The sequence below is a fragment of the Sturnus vulgaris genome, unplaced genomic scaffold (assembly GCF_052056855.1).
Source record: "Sturnus vulgaris isolate bStuVul1 unplaced genomic scaffold, bStuVul1.hap1 Scaffold_180, whole genome shotgun sequence".
Classification (NCBI taxonomy): domain Eukaryota; kingdom Metazoa; phylum Chordata; class Aves; order Passeriformes; family Sturnidae; genus Sturnus; species Sturnus vulgaris.
The window spans coordinates 3,427,129-3,451,309 of NW_028276110.1; the positions used below are offsets into that span (position 1 = coordinate 3,427,129).

A 24,181-nucleotide genomic window follows, 5' to 3' on the forward strand; every position below is an offset into this window, starting at 1 on the left:
AGCCTCCTTGCCACCTTCATCTGTGTTGGGGCAGTCACACAGGATGTTGAGGTTTTGCCTGTTGAGAAGGAGAGCACAAGAGCAGAGCCTCTGCTGTGAGCACCAGCCACCACCCAGCCCCACAACACCCCACTGTCATGGTCTCAGCATCTCCATCCAAAGAAACTCAAGAGAGTCCAGGGAGAGCAACTTCCATAACTGAGTCTGCCAGTGTTGGAGCTTTCTGGATCAGAGCTGCATACAAGTAGAGGTTTTGCTGCTTTCCCTACACCACTATGTCACTTCAATTGCTACCTCAAGCCACAAAACAGGATGCAAATAATCCGTGTCTGTCATTCAGTCTTTTGTATGTCAGTGAGCACAGGAGAAAACTCTGCTCACCTGCTTTTTGTCTGCACTCACTCACCTTGCCCTGTTACCCCACTAAGAAAACTCACCCTGTACATGCAAGGGCTGAAGCAGGCACATTTGGGAGTTTCAGCTCTCTCTGAACAGCATCTCCTCAAGTCTGGAGCCCAACATGGAAATCCTGTTAGCAGGAAAGAGCAGCCAAAAGAGACAGAGAAACAAGATGTAATTTGGGGTGCAAACCCCTCCCCTGCACACACACTATCCTGACTCTATCCCCCCAGCTGATCAAGTCCTTTAGTTTGCCCACAATCAAATGAGACCAGAGCAAGACAAGCCACGAGCAGCCACGTGGCCTTCACCTGTGTGGAGTGCCAGAGAATTGCCAAGAGAGGCTCCTTGATCTGCTGCCCCAACTCCAAACCCACGTGGAAGTGCTCTGCTTTCAGGAGATGAAGAGAGGTGCCTGAGTCCTGGTACTGCAGCAGGCTTTCCTCTGCAATTCAAGGCCAACAAAGTCCTGCTGCATCTACACTCTTGAGCAGACACCAAGTCCTTCTTGGCCCTGATTGTGAAGCCAGCCATAGCTGCTTAGATCTCCTGTGCACATGCATCCCTCTTTCAGAACACAACGTGTTGCTCTTGTACTGCATCAATCTCCACTGGCAGCCAAACTGCTCCAATGGACTTCCTCAGAAACGACATCAAGAAGGCAAAAATGGACTGGCAGAAGTGAGGCCAGCTGGCTGTTGGTATATATGCTATTGCCCCACGACAGAGCTGCTGCTCTTTGACTACAGCTGGAAATGCTAGTCATGACTTCAAAGAGGCTGCAGGACTTAGCCAGAAGGATGTGCAGAGCATTAGTGAGCAGCTCCAGGCTCTCAGTCTGCTGTTCCACAATATCTATTTTAAGCAGTTAGATGGTTATATGTGAAACCAGAAGGTACTAAATTCACCCAACCGCTCCTGAACATGAGCACTGCAGCTTTTGCTACATGGAACTCATCACAACCTAAGAAAGATAAATTTATTAAGCTAAGTAAAAACCCCATCCAAATTAAATTTCTGCTGTCAATGTCATCTTGCATGCAAAAGGGCCCTTGCAGGTAAGATAACAGAGAACAAGCTACATGATGGTGCTTCAAATTTTTCTTCAAACTAATAAAAAAGAAACAGGGAATTGTCACAGTGCAAGCTGGCTTGTACTGAGCAGTTAATTTGGCCACATATGGGAGAAACAGCCTGACCTGATAGACAGGGCTCCAGGGAACAGAGATAGGACAGAACTGGAAACAGACAAGGATTTGATCCAATGAGTCCCAGCTAAGCTGCAGGAGCTATTGGTCAGAGAGCTGAGCAGCCTGAACTTTCAAGCAATCACAAGTGCTTGCTCAGGAACATGAAGAAAGGTATTTAAGGTGAAGTCAGAACAATAAAGAGCTTTTTGTCACATGGATCATAGAGTGCTGTGTCTCTGTCTCGGGCACAGTGCCAGTCAACGTTACACAGCTGCATTACCCTGAAGACGTGAAGGCAATTGAAGGAAGACAAAGAGCTCCTGAAGGCTTTCTCTATTTTAATCAGCCCCACAGTGGATTTGGGGCTGAGTCCAGGACCCTCAGGCACTGAGAGAAGGTTGAAGAAGCTGCTCAAGGAGTCAGAAGCAAAACTCCAAGTCCCTTGGAGCATCAGTGGCCCCACTGAGGCCAGGGAGTGCCAAAGGCTCCCCAGGGACTGGTGAGAGCAGATCCTTGAGGGCAGGATTGCAGGAGCCCGAGGCTGTGAGCAGGGAACTGCAATGCTGAGCAAGGCCTGGGCTGGCTGGAGGAAGCAGAAAGGCCAAGGCCTGGGCCCAGGCCTGGCCCAGCAGGGCCTGTCCCTCACGGGTGGCTCGGGGCTGTTGCTGGGGCAGTGGGATGGCAGGGGCAGCAAGGACAAATGTCATCAAGCTGTGTGACACTGCAGATGCTCATGGAACCAAGGGCCAGTGTGACACAGCAGTGCCTGATGGAAACAAGAGGCCATGGTGAGCCTGCAGGGCTGGAACACCCCAGAACACTGAAATGCTGGGGGTAACCAAAAGTTACTTTAGTCAAGTTTGGTGCACTGGAGAAACCCCAGCCAGGTATTCTCAACATGGCCAGGTGCAAAGAAGATTCTTGATAGGAAGGGACCCACAAGGATCATTAATTCCAGCTCTTGAGTTAATGGCCCACACAGGGATTGAACCCACAACCTCAGTGATACCAGCTCTAACCAATTGAGTTAAGAGGTAAAAGTGACACAAAATTTTGCTGGCAAAATATAGACAATCAACGAACATGAACAAGACATTTCATACAACATCCAATTCAACATAAAACTCATATCATTGCATTAACTTCGTTGACTTAGACCATTTAACTGAAAAACCTTTACCCCTGAAAATGCTAAGTTACCCAAAAGTATTTCAGGTAAGTAGCATTAGAGGAAGAATAAATAGAGAACAACAGAAGATGTATGGAGAGATACACATACAGGTACAAACAGCCAGGGTTCCAGCATGGCTCACAGGAGAACCCCAGCAGAAGGCAGGATCCACACCATGGGCTGACCTCGTGCTCCGGCTTTTAACCCCCTGGGCCTTCAAGGGCCCCGCCCCTTGGGAGGGACTTCCAGTTGTTTGCCCAATCAGAGTCAGGGCAGGAACCAGCTGCTATTGTGTGATTGATTGACAGCTCGGCCAATCAGAGCTGGGTTAGCATTGCCCCTGCTCTGTGATTGGCAGCTGTGCCAGGCCATGGTTGGGGGCGGGGCTCTGTCCCACCACAAACCAAGGCCTGACCCGGCCCTGGCCCCACACGGGCATTCCGAGCATCCCAAAGTGCCTGGGACATCGATCTCATCCAGCCTGCGACCATGGTGACACTGTGGAACCTCATGGAACCATGGGTCAGTTGTGACAATGTGGACACCATGGTGACACTGTGGTGTCTGATGGAACCAGGGGGCCATTGTGACACTCTGGTGCCTCATGGAATCAAGGAGACCATTGTGGAATTTGAGGGCCCCAAGGAACCAAGGGTCCATGGTGATCTTGTGGAGCCTGTAGTGTCACAGAGGAGCCATTGTGACACAGTGAGGGCGCATGGAGGCAACGGGCCATTGTGACACATCAGGGCTGTGTGGATCCATGAAAACATTGTGACATTGTGAGGCCTCATGGAAGCACAGGGCCATTGTGATGCTGCAGAAGCAAGGGGAACATTGTGACACTGCAGGGCCTCATGGAACCAAGGGAATGTGGGGACACTGTGGGGTCCCATGAAACGAAGGGAACATGGAAGAGTTCTGGCTGGCTGGGCCTCCCGGTGATTTCTGGCATGTCGAGGGATGCCTCTCACCTGCCCCTGAAGCACTGGGGCTCTGGGCTTTCCTTCCTATGGGAGAGAAGTGTCCTTCTCGTCTAGCTGTCCATGGCCAAAATTGGGATGCATCCTCCAAATTTCCCAATATACAAAGATTGTTCCCAGATGAAATCTGCCAGGACTAACAGGACTAACTAACTGATCTGTCTGGCTTGGCCACCCAAGGGCCACCTCTCATCTGCTTTTGAAACACTGGGGCCGTGTGCTTTTCTTTCTTATGGGGAAAAAACATCCATCTTGACCAGGTGCCCATGGCCAAAATTGGGAATCTCCCTCCAGAATTCCCGATATCCAAGGATTGCTCCCAGACAAAATCTGCCATGACTGACACGTCTGGCTGGCCTTGGCTTCCTCAGGGCCAGTTCTCATCTGCCTTTGAAACACTGAAGCTCTGTGCTTTCCTAAGGAAAAGAAAATAATAGTAATAATAATTTCCTTCTTCCTGTCCAGATGCCCATGGCCAGTATTGAGATTCCACCTCCAAAATGTCCTATGTCCATGGATAGCCCCTAGATGAAAGGTGCCAGGAGAGACAGGTCTGGCTTGGCCCGTGGGTGGCCACTTCTCATCTTGTTCTAAAACACTTGGACTTCACGCTTTGCTTTTCTATAGGAAAAATACATCCATCTCAGCCAGGTGCCCATGGCCAAAATTGGAATTCCACCTCCAAAACTCCGTACCTCCAAGGATTCCTGCCAAGTGAAAGCTGCCAGGACAGACAGGTCTGGCTGCCCTTGGCCTCTTGGGGGCTGCCTCTCACCTGCTTTCCAAACACTGGGGCTCGGTGCTCTCCTTGTAATGGGAAAGAATCCTTTTTCTAAAGGTGTCTGTGGTCAGAATTGAGATGCCTCCCACCAAGTTCCATATATCCAAGGATTCCTCCATGACAAAAGCTTCTAGGACAAACAGGTCTGGCTGTTTTGGTCTCCCAGGAGCCACCTCTCTACTCTTCTGCCTTTGAAACACTTGGGCTCTGTTCTTTCCTTCCTGTGGAAAAGAACTGGCCTTCTTGTCCAGGGACCAGGACCAAAATTGGGATTGGGCATCCCAAATTCCATATATCCAAAGATTGCTCCAAAACAAAAAGTAGCCCAGACATAGAGATGTGGCTTGTCCTGTCCTCTGGTGATTTGCTTAGACTATGAGCAGAACGTCTTCAACTGCAAACACCTCAGAGAAGACACAAAGATCTCCCGAGGTGGGGTTTGGAGGCTACAAGCACCTGACCACTATATAGGGACAAAGAAGGTCTGTGCTCATTGGGGTGGAGAGCACAGGAGACGAGAGCCATGGCAGTGTTTAAAGAGTGGTTTCAGAGACAGTGGATCCTTTTGACATTGTGGAAAACAGGCAGAGAAAGAAAGAATTAATGCCAGCTGGAAAGCCAGGGAGGTCCAGACTGGAAAAAAGGAGAAAGAAATTTCCTTCCTAGGGCAGAGGTGTGGGGCCAGACATCCACTAGAAGGAGTCTGGAGCAGCCCAAGGCTTTGTGTGTGCAGGCAGAGGCAGGCAGGAGGCAGAGCTGTCAGCAAAGGAAGGGGCCAGCGAGGTGGGGCAGCCGGGGGATGACGACAGCCTGCAGGGACAGAGGCGCAGGGCATGGACACCGTAGGACAGCCTGGGCTGCAGAGGCCACAGGGATGGGCAGCAGCTGAAAGGCCCTGACAGAGCCAACTCCTGAAGCACTTGGGCCATGCAGGCTGGCCCTGGGCCTGAGGCCAGCAGGGGACAAGTGAGCCTTGCTGTGCTGGGGCCTCATTGCCTCCTTGTCCCTGCTCAGCAGCCTGGCAGGGGCCGCCCCATGGTGCTGCCCTTGGCATTGCACATGGCCAGAGCCCAGTGGCGCGGGAAGAGCCCTGAGCAATGAGGGAGGGACAGGATCTGCCTTGCCATGGGCTGGGGCTCAGCCCTTGGCCCTTGGCATTCCTGAAACACATCCAGGTGTGCTCAGCGTCAGAGACACCTTTCCCTTGTTTGTCCCCACCTGTCATCACTGCCACCAGTGTTTTCCTTTTACTGGAACCTGGGGACACTCTCAGTCTTATCCCTCAGTGGGCACCATTAAAACTTCAAGAAACTTTGGAGTTTCAATTTAATTTTGAGTTCTTGAGAAGTTTTCTTTCAGCCCCCTCTCAGGGACTGATATCCAGGGACTCAGCACTGTTGGAAATCCCAGCTCTACAGAGATGGGGCAACTGAGAGGGGTTTTAAAAAGATTTAATCCATTATCGGACTCCTTGAAGGGTGAAACATAAGAGATGTAAATCTCCATGACATTCTATCCAAAGCCAAGTTATTTCCTGCTCACAATATTTTATAAATATTTTCCAGCCTATTAGCTTTTGCCACACAATGGTGCTAATAATTCTAACACCAGTCACCTTGTATTTTACTCCACGTAGTCTTGCCACAATGCATCTTTCACAGTTCTAATTCTCCAAAATATCTGGTCTTTTTCTAAGGCTAGTGTTTGAAATTTGTTTCTAGTTCAATCTCTCTCTCAGCAATGTCTTCTCTATTCCAGGGCCTTTCTGAGTCAGCACACCTTATCTCAGAGTTTGCATCCAGATGTACAAGACTGTGTGAGCTTTCAGTCAGGCTTTGAGAATCCTTTACAAATCCATTTCTCACAAATATCAATCACAGAATGCTGCAATCACCTCTGCTCTAAAGACAACAGTAATAAAATACAGCCTTGAAAATGGGAATGGATATTTCTAAGAAGGTCTTTGTCATATTTCTCCATAACTGGAGTTGAAAAACTTCCAAATGAATGGCACCAGACCAAAGGGAAATCAAGGCAGAACTGTTGTTTTCTAGGAAACCTCTGCAGAATTTGGACAGAATCGAACTCCAAAGTGTCTGATACTGCTCATGGGTCCCACTGAGGGCCACAACTGAGAAAGTGTCCCCAGGTTGCAGTGTGAGCAGGAAATTGGAGGCAGAGATGACAGGTGGTGTGGGAAATGCAGGCACAGAGAGCTCTTAGGGCCTTGTGCATACAGGCTCAGAGACTGAGATGGATCCAAGGTTTGACCTAAGACCTTGGAGAAGGCTTGGGGAATCAGAGCATGAAAAGTAAAATAGATATAAAACAGGAATATAAGTTTTTAGTTTAAGTAGAAGTATGTTTTAAGCAAACAGAAATATGCATTCTGTAAGCAAAGCAGTATGTTAAGTAGATGGTAAAAGATTGTAAAGCTAAGCAATAAAACCTGTTATAAAGTTGATTAAAAGTTTAAGGTTTATCAGTGTAGGTTTGTGAAGTGTTATAGCATTGGTTGAAAAATTATGAATTGCGGTAAAGCCATGGGAAGGAAAGCAGTTAATGATTGGTGTAAAAGGATGCTGGCAAACTTCACAGAAGTATTTGATTGGATAAAAAACGAACATAAAGCATTGTAACTAAGAATGAGGCAGCTTCTGATAGTTTGGTGTTGGATGTAACACCTTTAATGTCTCACCCTTCTATGAGACTGACACCATGAGGCCATAAACCATCTTTGACAACGTCTCTCAGTTGCCCCATCTCTTGTAATGTCAATCTCCCAATGCTCATTTTTTTGACATCAGACATGACTAATGAAATCAATAGGGACTTATGGATACCAGGTCTATCCCATTAAAGTCAATACAGTTTTCGGGACACCTGGTCTATCCATTAAAATCAATGGGGTTTTGTGGAAATTTGGCCCGAAAATAAAGAAATTTGATAAAATTTGGAGGAAATCTTGGGCTGAATTCTGGGAATTTCCACTCCAGGACTACAGTGCCAATGCTCTGGATGTTCTGGATGAATTCCTGGAGGCCAATCCCGAATCCCTGATCCTTCACCTGCTGTCTATGCTGGAGCTGTGCCTCCAGGTAAGCCCAAAAATGTCGATTTTCATCTCAAAATCTGGGAATTCCAAGCTGAAAATTGGGATTTTTGGTGCCAAAAATTTTGGGACATCAGCTCTGCCCACTGAACTCAAAGGGGATTGAAGGACACCAGATCTAACCCTGTGAAGTCAATAGGGATTTAGGGACACCAGGTCTACTCATTGATAGGGCTTGATTGGGAAGAGTTACTTTTCAAACTGGGAGCACTGGGAAGGGCTAAGGAGGGACACTGGGGTGACTGGGAGCACTGAAGCAAAAGTGGGACCACTGGGAGGGATTTGTAGAGATAAATGGAGATAAAAAGGACTCCAGATCTAACCCATTGAAATGAATAAGAATATAGGGACAGCAGGTCTAGCCTTTAAAGGCAATGCAGTTTAGGGGAGCCAGGTCTACCCAATTAAAGCAATGAGGATGTTTGAGACACATGTTTTGAGGGTCCCGGGGTTTTTGGTGATCCAGGTGTGCAAGGGGTACCCAGGTGTATCCAGGTGATTTCTGGGAGTACCCAGGTGATTTTTGGGGACAGCCAGGTGTACCCAGGTGATTGCTGGGGGGGATCCAGTTGATTTTGGGCCGTATCCAGGTGTACCCAGATAATTTTGGGGGGATATCCAGGTTATTTTTTGGCACCCAAGTGCCCTGACTCAGCCTGACAGTCCAGGAGAAGATGATGGCCACAGTCCTCCTGGTCCACATGGACACAGATGACCCTTGACAGCTGCGGGGCTGTCACAGGGCACTCCAACATTCGGGGGGTACCCCAAAATTCCAGGTGAGGACATCAGGGATGGGAGGGAGCCCTGAGTTACCTCGGGAGAGGAAGCAGAGCAGGTACACCCAGGTGCTTTGGTGCATGGGGTTGGTGAAGATGGTATTCTGCAGCAGCTCCAGCTCTGGGGTGGGCAAAGGAGACACCCCAAAATCTCTAGGGGACGCTGGGGGAAATCCCAATATCTCGATGTGTGCACCCAGGTATCCAGGAGTTCGGGTCTACCCATTAAAGTCAGTGGGGATTTAGGAACACCAGGTCTACCCATTCAACACAACAGAACCCACCAGCTCACACTTTAGGCGAGGGAGGGGCTGGAAAATTTTGGGGATCTTGCAAAATTGTGGGAGTTTTTTGGGGAATCCCTCACCTTCCTTCAGCCTTCCAGGGGCAGTGCCCTTGCCGTAGTTCCTGGTGGGCATCAGCAGCCACAGGCAGTGTTGCCAGGCTGAGAAGTTGGAGAAGCTGTGGCTCAGCAAGGCCCTGGTGAAGGCCAGCTTGGTCTTGAGGTCCTGCCTGGCCACAAGTGCCTACCAGTGTTCCCAGGTGTGGACTGGGAAAGCACCAGTATAAACCAGTAAGCACTTGGAGCCTCTCCTGAGCTCCTGAGGCCTGTGGCAACAGCTCCCAGTATAAACCAGTAAGGCCTCATGCACCCAAACTCATTCCCTGTGTGGTCTGGGGGCTCCCAGGTTTACACTGGGTGGGGACCAGTATAACCCAGTAAGCACTGGGAGCCGCCCCTGAGCCCGTAGCAGCAGCTCCCAGTATAAACCAGTAAGCACAACCTGAAGTCACTCCCAGTAGGTCCCAAGCACCATTCCAGTATAAATCAGTAAGGCCAGCATCCCCAGAAGCTGATCCCAGTGGAGTGCCAAGCATCCCTAAGACCCCTTCCGGTATAACCCAGTACACCCCAGTTTAGCCCAGTAAAATCCAGAATATCTCTGTATAATCCAGTATAAACCACTACAATCCAGTCACTCCCAGGACCACATCCCAGTATAACCCAGTATAACCCATTATAACCCAGTGACTCCCAGCACCCCATCCCAATATAAACCAGTATAAACCAGTATAACTCGCAGTTGGCCAGTAGGTCCTCCAAGCTAGCAGGGGGCACTCACACACCCCTGCTCCCTTTCCCAGTAGAACCCAGTACAAACCAGTAACACCCCAGCACCTCATCCCAGTACAAACCAACATAACCCACTACAACCAGTACACACAGTGCTAGATCATCCCAGACACTCACACACTCTCTCCCAGTATAACCCAGTACAATCCAGTAACCTCAGCCCCATCCCAATATGCCCTGGATCTTATCCCAGCACAAACCAGTACAAACGAGTACAAGCCACTCACCGTTGCAGGGGTTGGCTACCAGGAGGTGCCCGCACAGTGCCAGGTCCTCCCGGCCAGCAGGGGGCGCTGCAGCGCGGCTCAGCACCCAGCCCTGGTGGTGCCACACCCCGTAGGATTTTGGGTTCACCCCCAGACACTGCCCCATGAATGACAGCTTCGATGGCACCCTGAAACCTGTATAAACCGGTATGGACCAGTATAGACCAGTATGGGCCAGTATAAGTGGTAAAAACCAGTATAAAAAAGTAAACAACAGTGTAATGCAAACTGCTAGTAACTAGTACAAACCAGTATGGACCAGAAAACATCAGTATGGACGAGTACAAACCAGGAAAATAGGTAAAAACCAGTAGAAACCAGTGAAAACCCTTGTCTGTGTCAGGAGTCAAGCTGGCTGGGCCCGCTAACAAACCTGCTGCCCAAAGTCAGTAGAAATGTTACAACCCATTTCAAACACCTTAACACCCATCCCTTCACCCACCAAATGATTTGTAAAGACATGAGCACACATCTTTCCTCTCGCATTGATGGTTCCTGTGCTGGTGACAGTCTGTTAAACCCAGCCTTCAGCCTGAGCTCTCTGCTGTTGCAGTTCCATGCACAGAGGTTGTTGTCTCTCAGCCCTTCCATGGGCAGGCCGGTGTTCAGCCATCTCCAGGACAGCAGGGCCCCAGCCCACGTCACTGTGCCCTGGGAAGACAAAAACCATCACTCCAAATGTCCCCTTCTCCTTCTTCCCAGGCAGTGGTGTGCCAGTGGGGTTTGCTGCTGGGTGCCACAGGAAAAAGGAGAGCCCTGTGACACTGTGGGGTTCCATGGAACCAAATATCCATTGTGACACCACAGAACCTCACAGAACCAAGGAAACCCCTGTGACACTGCGGGACCCCACGGAACCAAGAGTCCATTGTGACACACGGGGCCAGGTGAAGCCAAGGAACCATTGGGACACTGGGGAAACTCATGGGACCCAGTCCATGGAACTCATGGACTGTGACATTGTGGCACCCCATGGAACCTGTGAGCCATTGTGACACTGCCTGGCTTTGTGGAACCAAGGAGACCATGGTGACACTGTGGGGCCCCGTGGAACCAAGAATTCCATTTTGACACTGAAGAACCTCATGGAACCAAGGGTCCGTTGTGACACTCTGGAACTACAGAGCCCATTGCTGAGAATATGGAAACCCAAGGAACCAAAAGTCCATGTGACAGAGCAAGACCTCATGGAACTCAAAAGAGCATTGTGACACTGTGGGGTGCCATGGACCCAAATCTCCACAAATCCCAAATTGACAGTACAGAACCTCATGGAACCAAGAGTGCATGGTGACCCAGCGAGCCCTTGTAGAACCAAGGAGTCCACAAGTGTTTACACAAAATAAAGAACTCTGTATTGCTGTGTCCCCCTGACATTTTTCCTTACATATCTCTGCCTTGGGGAAGGGAAACCTCTGTGGTGGGACCTTGGGCTGGCACACACTAATGGAAGGTGTCTGTTTGCAATGAGGAAATCCGGGAGTTTTAGATTGCTTAAAAAAAAAAAGCCAAGAAAAACAAAAAAGGGAAAAAACTCATTTTTGCCTGAGTGCAGCCAGTTCTCCAAACTGGGTCAAAGCAGGTCCCAGGTGAGTGAGGACAGACAGGATGGGGTTGGGGAATGTGGAGCAAGGTTGTCCATGCTGGGTCAGACCTCAAGGCACAGCTTCTCTGAGCAGGCCAGACATCCTGAGGAGAGACCCAGGATCAATATCAACCACAGAATGCTGTAATCACCTCTGCTCTAAAGAGAACTGAAATAAAATGCATCCATTGAAAGAGGAACGGATATTTCTAAGAAGCTCTTTGACATAATTCTCCATGATTGGAGTTGAAAACCTTCTCCTGAGCTGCACCAGATCAGAAGGAAATCAAGGCAGAGCCATGGTTTGTCAGGACTTGCTTGATCCCAAAGAGCCCCGTGGTGCATTTGAGGCTGAGCCTTCGAACCTCAGGGCCTGAAGGGAGATTGCACAAACCCTTCCAAGAATCAAAGTCAAAAGAGAAGCCCAAAGTGTCTTGAGGTATTAATGGGTCCATCCCCAACACAGGCTCTTCATGGACTCCTTGGAGGAGAGAATGGGAGGCCAGGATTGCCCAAAAACCTTTCAGGGAGTCTGAGAAGAAAGGAAAAAGGAAAGTACCTTGAAAAAACTCAAGTACCTTGAAGCATTAATCAGCCCCACTGAGTGTTGTTACTGACAAAGGCTCTCAAGGGACTAATTAAAGCAGATAATTGGAGGCCATGATTGCACAAATCTCTCAGAGACTCCAAGACAAAAGCAAAACCCAAAGTCCTCTGAAAAACCTGCAGTCCCTAGGAGCATGAAGGAGCCCCCAGGGCCATTCCTGACCAAGGCTCCCCAGGGACTCGTCCCAGCACATCCCTGAGGCCACTGGGATGTGGGGGGATGCTGAGGGCAGCACAAGGGGTGACAGTGGCCAGCCTTGCTGGGGCTGTGCCAGGAGGCCCCAGTGGCTCAGGACAAGGTGTCTCCTCCCAGCCCTTGGTGGCACAGACCCTGCTGTGCTCCAGGGCACCAACATTTGGCTTCACTTTGTCTTCACTTGTCATCACTGCCTCCAATTTCCTGCTCTAACTGGAACCTGGGGACACTTTCTCAGTTGTGTCTCTCAGTGGGACCCATTAAAACTTCAAGAAATTTTGGAGTTTGATTTTGACTTGGAGTTCTTGAGAGGTTTCTTCAGCTCCCTCTCCGGGATTGATGTTTAGAGCCTCAGCACAAATCCCAAGAGGGTCATTAAAGTCCTTGTGCTGTGTCTGTGCTGATGAGCTGGGCTGGGCTCCTGGCTCAGAAGGCGATCCTGGGAACCAAGAAGAGCTTCAAAAACACATTTCTCTTGATGAGCAGCTCTTCTCACAGCCCAGCAGGGCTGGGGCACTGCCTGCAGCCACCCCGGGCACAGCACAGATGCACAGAGAGCTTCAATTAGTCAGGGCTGGGAAGATGCTCAGAAGTGCCTGGGGCAGAATCACTCCCAGCCCTTGACACAGGAAGCCTCTGGCTGCAGGACAATGCAGCTGCAGCTCCTGCAGTGATCTCCTAAAGCTGCAACATCCCAATGCCTGCAGACTCTGTGAGTACATTCTCTGATGATCTCTTGTGTAGAGCAGCCAGGGGTGCCCAGGGCTGTGGTGCAGAGCAGGGTCCTGCAGCCCAGGGCGCTGTGCTGGGGCAGGGACTCTGCTGCCTGCCAGGGACAGCTCTCAGCCAGCCCTGGGAGCTGCTCCCAGCACTGGGGGACAAGGTCTGGGTGGAAGGAGACAGCTGGTAAGGCTTGGAAGTGTTCTCCTTGTGTGATGAGGATAGTGCAGGGCTGCTCTCAGCATGACATTTAACTGCAGAACATTTCCAAGGAGATTAAACAGGGAGCACAGTGAGGCAGGGGCTACATAAAAGGGAAAGTCCTGCTTTTTTAATCTGCTGCACTGGGTTGCATTGCTGGGAGATTGCACATTGATATTCATCTCTCAGTTTAGGTTGAGAAAAATTTTTTAAAATTCTGTTAGATATCAGTAAACCAGGCAAAGAAATAAATCAGGACAGGGCCCCATACAGGCAGCATCAGTGTCGCTTTTCCAGCCTCCTCAGGGTTGTTGTGATGTTGCCATCAGAGCCTGCAGAGGCAGAGCTGGCACTGGGCAATGCCCTGTGCTGGGAAGGGTGTGCAGGGCAGAACTGAGCCCCCAGGGCTGCTCTGCTCTGGCAGCACTGGCAGGGCCCAGCCCTGGGCACAGGGAAGCAGCTGCTGGCAGGGACAGCTCCAGGCAGCAGAGCCCTGGGCAGGCAGTGGGGGGAAAGTGCCACCAAGCTGGGCTGGCATATTTCAAGTCCTCTCCAAACTGAACTGTTCCATGATTACTTTTCTTACAGATCCCCATGCCAAGACACAGGAAATGTCCAACAGCAGCTCCATCAGCCACTTCCTCCTGCTGCCATTGGCAGACACGCGGCAGCTGCAGCTCCTGCACTTCTGCCTCTTCCTGGCCATCTCCCTGGCTGCCCTCCTGGCCAACAGCCTCATCATCAGCGCCGTAGCCTGCGGCCACCACCTGCACACCCCCATGTTCTTCTTCCTGCTCAACCTGGCCCTCAGCGACCTGGGCTCCATCTGCACCACTGTCCCCAAAGCCATGCACAATTCCCTCTGGGATACCAGACACATCTCCTATGCTGGATGTGCTGCACAGGTATTTTTCTTTATGTTCTTCTTCTCAGCAGAGTTTTCCATCCTGACCATCATGTGCTACGACCGCTACGTGTCCATCTGCAAACCCCTGCACTACAGGACCCTCCTGGGCAGCAGAGCTTGTGCCCACATGGCAGCAGCTGCCTGGGCCAGTGGCTTTCTCTATTCACTGGTGCACACGGCCACTACATTTTCACTGCCCCTGTGCCAAGGCAATGTCCTAGGCCAGTTCTTCTGTGAAATCCCCCAGATCCTCAAGCTATCCTGCTCACACTCCTATCTCAGGGAACTTGGGATCATTGCTGTTGGTGCCTGTTTGTTATTTGGTTGTTTCGTGTTCATTGTTTTCTCCTATGTGCAGATCTTCAGGGCTGTGCTGAAGATCCCCTCTGAGCAGGGACGGCACAAAGCCTTTTCCACCTGCCTCCCTCACCTGGCCGTGGTCTCCCTCTTTGTTACCACTGGGTTTTTTGCATACTTGAAGCCCCTCTCCATCTCCTCCCCAACCCTGGATCTGGCACTGTCAGTTCTGTACTCAGTGGTGCCTCCAGCCCTGAATCCCCTCATCTACAGCCTGAGGAACCAGGAGCTCAAGGCTACAGTGTCGACACTGATGACTGGAGCATTTAAGAAACTGTAAACTGCTGCTCAATTTCTGCAAATCATTTGTAATAAAAGCCACTTTGGTAATTCTCGTTGGTTTCATTTTGGAGGTTACTGTCTTTGTTTTACTTTTTTACTATAATCCTTAAAGAAATTGCATTGTTCATGCCATTTCTCATTTTCTTTCTCTCCACCTTCCCAGTGGCCACAGACTGCAAATAAGGTGCTATGCTCTTTGTGGTTTTAAACAACCTAAAGGATCTCTCTCCCAGCAGAGTTTTCTCCAGAGATGCCCCTTCTGTTCCCTTCTCTGAAGATGCAGCAGCAATGTCTGTGTGCAGAGCTGGGGGCAGATCAGTTCTGGTACAGCAGCTGTGCCCAGCAGTAACAGCACTTGGTGTTGCCAGTACTGCTCCCGTGCCACTGCCCCACTGCCCTCCTGGCCCTCGTGTTGCTGCAGGGCCTGAGTGCTCTCGGGGCCGGGCACAGCCCTGGGGGTGGCAGTGCCGGGGCTGCAGCAGGGACAGGCCATGGGCACTGTTGGGGCAGCGCTGACGCCTCAGGGCAGGGCCTGGGGGTTCCAGGCTCCTTGGCCACGCTCTCTCCACAGCACTTGTCCAGCCCAATGTTGAGCAGAGAAAGCCCCGGGAGCAGCCCCAGGCTGGCCGTGGGCAAGCTGGGGGCAAACAGCATGGCTGGTGCTCTGCAAGGTCCCTGCAAGGGGGACACTCTGGCAAGGAGCAGCAGAGCAGGGGCTGATCCATCCCCACTGCGCTGGACACCCCAGGGCAGCGTCCCAGAGCGTCCTCATGCACCTGCCAACAACATCCCCCCTCTGCAGCCCTGGCCTCTCCCCCAGCTCACACAGGAGCCACATCCTTGCAGGCACACACACGGCAGCACTGGCTCAGGAGCCCCTGTTTGCATTGCACACAGCAGGGTCAGCACCCCCATGGTGCTGCTGTGAGGACATGGAGCTGAGTGAGCACAAATGCCATCAGCCCCTGGGGCCAGCAAGGGCTGGGGGATGGCAGCAAAACCACTCAGGTTTGTCGTGGCCTCTGAAGTTAGCCAGAAAGTTTGTTCCCATGAGCTGTGAGTTTCCTGTCCCACTGCAGATGTTGTTGCTCAGAGCCAGGGCTGCGTGGCAGCCACCCGCAAACTGCCCTGAGCATTTCCTTTCCTTCACCTTTGCTTTCTTTCCTCTTTCCTTCACCAGATTTCTTCCTCTTGTCCATCCCTGTCCCGTCCCCAGCACACAGCCCATCCCTGTTTGCCGTTTCCTCTCTGGCCCAACTCCCTATTTTAGTTCCTTAGCAGATACCCTTGGGGAGCAGGATCATCCTGCAAGTGCTTCAGGAATTGTCTGCAGGGTCCTGCAGTGCCTCGTGCTGCTCCCTTGCCAGAGGCACCACAGGCCAGGGGGGTACATCTGGGCTGCTGTGTCTGGGTGTGGGGCTCCCTATTGTGGGCAATGAGGAGGGGCTGGAGAGGCTCTGCAGGACTGACAGGATGGGCTTTGGGGCTGTGTGGAGAAGCTGAGGGACTGGACACAGTACTCGAGGTGCTGCCCAACCAGTGCTGAGCACAGGGGAAGGAAGAATCACTGCCCTGCTCCTGCTGGTCACACCATTCCTGATCCAGGCCAGGAGCCATTGGTCTTCTTGGCCATCTGGGCACACTGCTGGCTCATGTCCAGCCTGCTGTCCATCAGTGCCCCCAGGTCCCTTTCTGCCTGGCTGCTGTCCAGCCACTCTGTCCCCAGCCTGTAGCGTTGCAGGGGTGTTTGTGGCCAAAGTGCAGGACCTGGCACTTGGCCTTGTTAAACCTCATCTTGTTGGATTTGGGTCCTGGATCCAGCCTGTCCAGATCCCTCTGCAGAGCCCTCCTATCCTCCAGCACATCCACACTCACACCCAGCTTGGTCCCATCTGCACATTTGCTGATGCTGCACTCAATGCCCTCATCCAGATCATTAGTGCAGATATTGAAATCCACGCTGGCTGGCTCTGATCCCTCAGCCATCCTGTAGGTGCCCTGTGATGGCACTCAAGGTGATCTGTTCCATCACCTCACCAGGCACCCAGGTCAGGCTGACAGGCCTGCAGTTCCCCACATCCTCCTTCCAGCCCTTCTTGGGCATGGGCTCACATTGGCACCTCCAGTCCTCTGGCACCTCCCTGCTGAGCCAGCACTGATGAGAAATGATGGAGAGCAGCTTGGGGAGCTCATCCAGCAGCTCCCCCCTCCCCCTAGAATGGATCCCATCTGGTGCCAGAGACACCTGTGTGTATCTGAGTGGCTCAGCAGGTCCCCAGCTGCTTCCTCCTGGATTACAGGGGTCTGTTCTGCTCCCTGTCCCCATCTCCCAGCTCAGGAGAACACTTGTCCTGAGGATAACTTGTCCTATTGTTGAAAACTGAGGCAATGAATGGGTTAAGCATCTCAGCCTTTCCCTCATCTTTGGTAACCATATCCCCCCTAATAAACAATAGAGGTTCTCCTTTTCCCTTCTTTTGCCATTAATGTATTTCTAAAATCATTTTTTGTTATCCTTCACAGAAGCAGCCACTTTAAAACCTAATAGAGCTTTCACCTCTCTAGTTTTCTTTCTGCATGACTTAGCGACATCCTGAAATACTTCTTGAGTTGCCTGTCCCCCTCTGTCCAAAGGTGATTCACCTGCTTTTAACCCTGAGTTTCAGGAAAAGCTCCATGCCCTACTAGGCCAGTCATTTTCCTTTCTATCTGACTTTTTGGCACAGAGGGACAGGCAGCTCCTACAAGACTTCTTTCTTGAATTGTCTCCATCCTTCCTGGGAAACCTTGCTTTTTAAAGGCTGTTTCCCTTAAAAAACACCAGTAACTGATTTGGTACTCTCCAAAACTGCATCCTGAATAGGCCAAATTCTATTCTCTTAAAGTCCAATGTAGAAGTTTTGTAGATGCCTCTCCTTCTTCCAGAGAATATTTAAAATCTCCATAATTTCATGGTCACTGTAGCCCAAACAGCTCAACAACACATCTCCCACCAGCCCTTCTCTCTTTGTGAACACCAGGAGACAGAGCTTCCCTTGGGAGTGGGAAGAGAAGGAAACCTCCCCCAAGTGCAGCCTGGAAGGTTCAGCCTGGAGGTGAGGAAGCAGAAAAGTCCCTCCCAGGGCAGAATGTTGGTGCCCGAGGTGTCCCAGCGTGAGGCTGGGCCATGCCATGGCTCTGTGTGCCAGGAGCCGGCAGCGCTGGGTGCAGGGAGCCCAGGGAGGGCACAGCAATGCTGGGCTGAGAAATGCTGGGGGGGGACAGCGAGATGGGCGTGTGCAGCCGGCCAGGGCACAGGAGCAGCACGCACAGGGGGCACAGCCTGCAGGAGAGATGGCCAAGGGCTGGGCAGGGCTGGCAGGGCCAGAGGCACCCAGGCCTTTGTGCCCTGGGCTCGGGCAGGGCCTCTGCAGCCCCACAGAAGGAACTTTCCTGGCAGGGGCTGCACTTTGCTTCTGCCTCGGCCCTCCCTCAGGAGGCTGGCAGGGCTTGCAGCTTGATGACATTTGTCCTTGCTGCCCCTGCCATCCCACTGCCCCAGCAACAGCCCCGAGCCACCCGTGAGGGACAGGCCCTGCTGGGCCAGGCCTGGGCTCAGGCCTTGGCCTTTCTGCTTCCTCCAGCCAGCCCAGGCCTTGCTCAGCATTGCAGTTCCCTGCTCACAGCCTCGGGCTCCTGCAATCCTGCCCTCAAGGATCTGCTCTCACCAGTCCCTGGGGAGCCTTTTGCAGTCCCTGCCCTCAGTGGGGCCACTGATGCTCCAAGGGACTTGGAGTTTTGCTTCTGACTCCTTGAGCAGCTTCTTCAACCTTCTCTCAGTGCCTGATGGTCCTGGACTCAGCCCCAAATCCACTGTGGAGGTGATTAAAATACAGAAAGTCCTCAGGATCTCTTTGTCTTCCTTCAATCGTATTCAAGAATTCAGGGCTGGTGCCACTGGTTGGTGTCAGTTTGCAGTTCTGTTAAGGAGGAAAATCTAGAAGTGCACCTCATGATTTTTTTTTTTTATTCATTGAGTATTTTTTTTATTTTTCAGTTCATTGTAGAGATGATAGAAGCATTCTCCAGGTGATCTTGATGCTGAATATCTCCTTAGGAGGTCTGGGCAGTAGAAGAATGAGCCTTCACTGTTTGCACAATGTGCTCCTCACCCCTTAAGTCATCATGTCAGATATGGCCCACCTGGGAACCCAAACATTAAAAAAAAAAAATAATTTTTCCTTGGAATTAAAACGTACTTATTAATAAAATTGGGGTTTTTTACTAATATTGTTCTCTATTTTTATTACCTTACTTCTGAGAGGAATGTTGAATTTGTCTTTACAAATGAGCTGTGTATCTGCTTGTAGATAAGGCTAGCACTGAGAGATAAAAGAAACAATGGGATGGATTCCTCTGATTGATGAATGGAGAAACATATTTGCCTTTACAAACAAACTGTAGGGTTGCTGATAAATGAAATTGGATATCCGAAGATGAAAGAAGCAACAGGGGCAAAACCATTAATTCTGTAAGAATTAAAAATTAAAAAGGAGGGTTATACATTAGAGGGGAATTTCAGGTATCAGGCGTTCCGGGAAGTCTGTGCCTCTCAAGTACCTCAGCCAATGGGGAAAGAGAGAGGGAAATGCGGCCGGGAAAATAGGATAAAAAGGAGGCTGCGTCCTCCAAAAATGTGAGAGATCCCAGGGGAAAGTCCCATGGCCTCTCCCTTTATTCGAATAAAGAAAAAGGGACTCCTCTGTCTCCTTTTTGGACATAAACCTCTGGTGTTTTGGATTAATTTTCCTGACATGTAAAATAGAAGCCTATCTGAGTCCCTCAGAGAGAGAGAAGAATGCAGGGATTGAATTAAAGTCTTTAGAGAAATTAAAATATATTAAGCCACACAGACATGAAGTAGAAGTTTTAGTTTTAAGTAAGTAGGAATACTATTATGTCACATAGATATGAAGTAGAAGTTTTAGTTTAAAGTAAGAATATACTGTAAGTGCCTTAAGAGAGTTAAAAGCCCTACAATCTAGTTAAAAGTTCAGAAACTTAGCCCCAGGCTCTCCTACATTACAATGTAAAGATAAGCCCAAAAGAATGTGTTCTATCACCGTCTTCATGAACTGCAAAAACCAAGTAGGCCAGTGATCCTTATCTCCATGGGAGATGCCGTCTGCTAATGGGCCATCTGTTACAAATCGGGTGGGGCAGTGTTCTTTATCTTTTCCACAACCCATCCTTCCTCCAGGAGATATCTCCTGTTAATAATGGGCCATTGAGTCCCACTGCATGACTGATAAACTTACATCATCCCACTGGGGAATGCTCCAGCCAGGGGGAGGAGCCAAGCCTTTCCTACCTGGATAAAAATCAAGATTTGGGACACCAAGACAGTCCTTACCCACTGGTTTGCAGAGGACAAGAGCTACCAGACCTTTCTACAGGATCACCACTGCAGCAAGACCACTTCATCCTGACTGCTACCACCACCCTACCTAGCGGAGTGTCAGGTTTTATATTTTTTCTTTTTTCCTGTTAAATTGTATTTCTGACTTGGAGTCTCTCACTGGTTCTGCTTTCAAACCAGTACAATTTTGGAGGGGATTTGGCTGAATCTTGATGTTTGGGGAGCTTTTTATCTGTGTCTTGATGTTTGGAGGATTTTGGGTCTGAATGTTGGTGTTTGGGAGGTTGTTACAGACACAAGATGCTCAATGACATCCAGAGATGAACTTCGGCAAGGAGGAACTCCCAGTTTATGAAGCTCTCTTCTTGTTTTTTCCACAAACCAGGATTTTTCATTCCCGAGGCGTGGGCAGATGGAAAAAGTGGAAAAGCCCCGGAGATCCTGCAGGAGGAGGGGCTGCAAACCGAGCTCAGAGAGCTGTGAGGAGGAAAGACCCTCCCTGAGCCAGGAAGGCGGCCGGAGATCCAGGCAGAGCTCAGAGCTGGTGGAGAAGCCTCATGGAGGGGAGAAGCTGCACAAGTGCTTGGAATGTGGGAAGGGTTTCAGCTACAGCTCCAGCCTGATCCGACACCAGAGGATCCACACTGGGGAGAAGCCCTATGAGTGTGGGAAATGTGGGAAGAGCTTCAGTGACAGCTCCAACCTGAGAAGACACCAGCGCATCCACACCGGGGAGAGACCCTACGAGTGCCCCAAGTGTGGGAAGAGGTTTCAGAGCAGCTCTGATCTCCTCAAACATGAGCGGATTCACACAGAGGAGAGGCCCTTCCGCTGCCCCCACTGCGGGAAGGGCTTCAAGCAAAACTCCCATCTAATCAAGCACCAGCACATCCATACCGGGGAGAAGCCCCACGAGTGCTCGGAATGTGGGAAGGGTTTCAGCTACAGCTCTCAGCTGATGCAGCACCAGAGGATCCACACTGGGAAACGGCCCTATGAGTGTAGGGAATGTGGGAAGGGATTCAGCTACAGCTCCGACCTGATGCGACACCAGGTGATCCACACTAGGGACCGGCCCTACACCTGCTTGGAATGTGGGAAGAGCTTCAGCGACAGCTCCAACCTGAGAAAACACCAGCGCATCCACACCGGGGAGAGACCCTACGAGTGTCCCAAGTGTGGGAAGAGGTTTCAGAGCAGCTCTGATCTCCTCAGACATGAGCGGATTCACAGAGAGGAGAGGCCCTTCCGCTGCCCCGACTGCGGGAAGGGTTTCAGGTACAATTCCCATCTCATCAGGCACCAGCACATCCACACCAGGGAGAGGCCCTATGAGTGTCCTGAGTGTAGGAAGAGCTTCTCCAGGAGCTTTCACTTGACCCAACACCAACGGAGTCACCACTAAGGGAAGCCCTCCGACTGCCTGGAGTGCGGGAAGAGCTTCGTGCTCTGCTCCAGCTCCATCCCCCAGGGGAGGATCGGTGTTGGATGATCCTCAGTGACCCCGTTAGGCAGAGCCCTGGTGATCCGTGGTCCTGGTGATCCCTGTTGGGTGTGGGGAAGGGAATGCAGAGATTTCTCTCCCTTGTCCTTCTCGTGCTGTGATTTGGTTGGTAATAAATTCCCTCGCTGTGCCCAGGGCTGGGTCTGTCGATCCCGTGCAGGTGCTCGGGGCGGGATCTCTCCTGTTCCTTCTCTCAACTCCCGGGCCTGTCCTCAGCCAATCAGAGAATGCGATGGAGAAGATTCAGCCAATCAGCGAGAGGAGCTGTGATGACTCACCGGTTGCCGGGCAGACCCGCAGCACCCAGTGTTCCCCACCTGGGCCCCACCCTCCCCGCCCAGTCACGATCCCCCCGCGGGGTCCCCCCAAGTCCCTCCCCCCAAGAAACGGGTCCGGGGTGAACTGGGAAGTTTTCTTTGGATCCCTGGGAGAAGCTGGACGTGGGCAGAGTGAAAGCAGGGCTGGGGGGGACGCACCACCCCTCTCCTAAATCAGCGTGGGGACTGAGCGGGGGTCCCGGCCTGGCCCGAGGTAGCGGGGAGGGGCTGCAGCCACTGCTGGCTCAGGAGCTCTGAGGGCAGAGAAAAGGGGGTGACTCCGGGCTGGGGGGAACACACACGCTCCGGGGAAGGGGGCACACGACCCCCCGGGACCCCCCCCTCACCTTCTTGCACAGGTAGAAGCCGAGCCCCAGCACCAGGAAGACGAAGCCCAACACAGAACCCCCAATCCCCGCAGTAAGGTACTGACGGCAGCGGCTGGCGGCATCTTTGGGGGTCCCGCAGGAGTCAGGATCCCCTAAAACCTCTCACAGACACCCCAAGCCCCCTCCAATCACCCTCCCAATCACTTCTAGCTCGCTCAGGACCCCCTGAGAGCTCCTCCCAGTCTCTTCCTAGCCTCCCCAGGACCCACCAAAGCCCCTTCTGTCCCTCTCAGGATCCCACAACCCCCTCCCATTTACCCTCCCCCACCCCAGGACCCCCAAACCCTCTCCCAGTCCCACCAGGACTCGCCAAGACTCTCCCAGTCTCTTACCAGCACAACCAACCTCATTCCAACTCCTGCTTTCCAATCCCTGATCTTTTTCCATCCCCTCCAGGCTCACTCAAATCCCTCCCAGTTACACCCAACACCCCCAGACTCCCTCCCAGTGCCCACTAGGACCCCCAGACCCCCATCCCACCCTCCCCATCATCCTTCAAACTCCTTCTAAGCCCTTCCAGATCCCCGAGCCTGACTCCTAGTTTAAACCAGGCTATCTCAAACTCCCTCCCAGTTACTCCCAGCACACCCCAATCCCCTTCCTAGCCCTCCCAGTGCCTCCCCACACTCCCCCACTGTGGGGTCCGGGATGTGCCCCAGTGTCGGCTCAGGGGGTGCTCCAGGCTGACATGCTCCCCCTGGCAGCTGGAGGTGACCCCGTGCCGGGGGGAAGTTCCAGCAGGAACAGAAGCTCGTGGGTCCAGTCCCCTGTAGGGACTAGGTCGATGGCCACCACATGCCCTGAGAGCTCCTGCTGGCCCTGGAACCAGCTCAGCTGGATCTGAGCAGGGTAGAAATCCATCCCAGAGCAGAGCAGGCAGCCAGGGACGGGCTGGGAGCTCGAGGACCAGTGAGATGGACACACTGAGGGGCACAGGGAGAGAGTGGGACACACTGGGATCAGCTGGGGGGAACTGGGAGAGACAGGACAGGGCTGGTGTGGCATAGAGACAAACTGGAAATGAACTGGGCGGCACTAGGGGTGCACTGGGAAAGAGGGAGGAGGTCTGGGAGTGGACTGTGAAGACTTGGAGTGGACTGAGACTAGATTGGAAATTGACTGAGAAAGAGGGGCAGGGTCTGGGAGGGACTATGGGGACAAGGGAATGAACTGAGTTGGCACTGGGAGGGGGACTGGGATGGACTGGGAGAGCCACAGGACTGACTGAGAGGAACAGGAAGGCCCGGGGATGGGCACAGGGAGGGCTGGGTGCTCTGGGGGGATTCCCAGGGAGTTTTTGAGAGGCTCCAGGGTCATTCCCGGGCCAGGGCCCAAGGGGACACGCTCTGTCCCACGCTCACCTCTGCTCTCCACGCTGAACGGGGCAATGATCTTGGAGTTGTGTGGGCAAACTGTGCCCACCTGAGCCCCATAATGCTCCAGGGTTTCTGGTTTGCTGTTCAAGTGCTGGGCCTTTATCTCCCCATAGGGGGTGAATCCCATGAACAGCCCCACGTCGCTCTCGAAACACAGGAACTCCTCTCGGTTGTAGTGAATCATGGTTTTAAAAGTTAAGATTTTTGCTAAGGGTAGAAGTAGTTTCCATGACCAAGATGTAAGTTAGGTAGGTAAATGGTAGGTTAATAATTACTAAATTCTCAGGCTAGAGCTAATTGGTATAATTATCTGCTATTATAAATTTACGTACAGAAGAACGTAAAATAAGTAAACCATTAACCATGAAGCACGGGGCCTTGGATCGTGCCAGAGGGTCACTGAGACCTGATGAAGACTCTCCTGACTTCATCCTTCCAGACCACTGACCCATTTCGAGACCACCGACCCAATTCAAGGGAAGAACTGTGCACGCTTGAAGGACTAATGGGCTCATTTTAATATGGGG

The 24,181-nt window shown here is 51.7% G+C and overlaps 1 long non-coding RNA gene across 1 annotated transcript in view; it reads right to left on the bottom strand.

Annotated features, from left to right (window-relative positions):
* Window positions 1–361: 361 nt before the first annotated feature.
* LOC148218569 (uncharacterized) overlaps window positions 362–24,181 on the bottom strand; it is a 386,417-nt gene continuing 362,597 nt past the window's right edge. The window contains exon 3 of the long non-coding RNA XR_015800327.1: window positions 362–529. This is a non-coding gene — a long non-coding RNA (uncharacterized LOC148218569). The remainder of the gene's footprint in view (window positions 530–24,181) is intronic.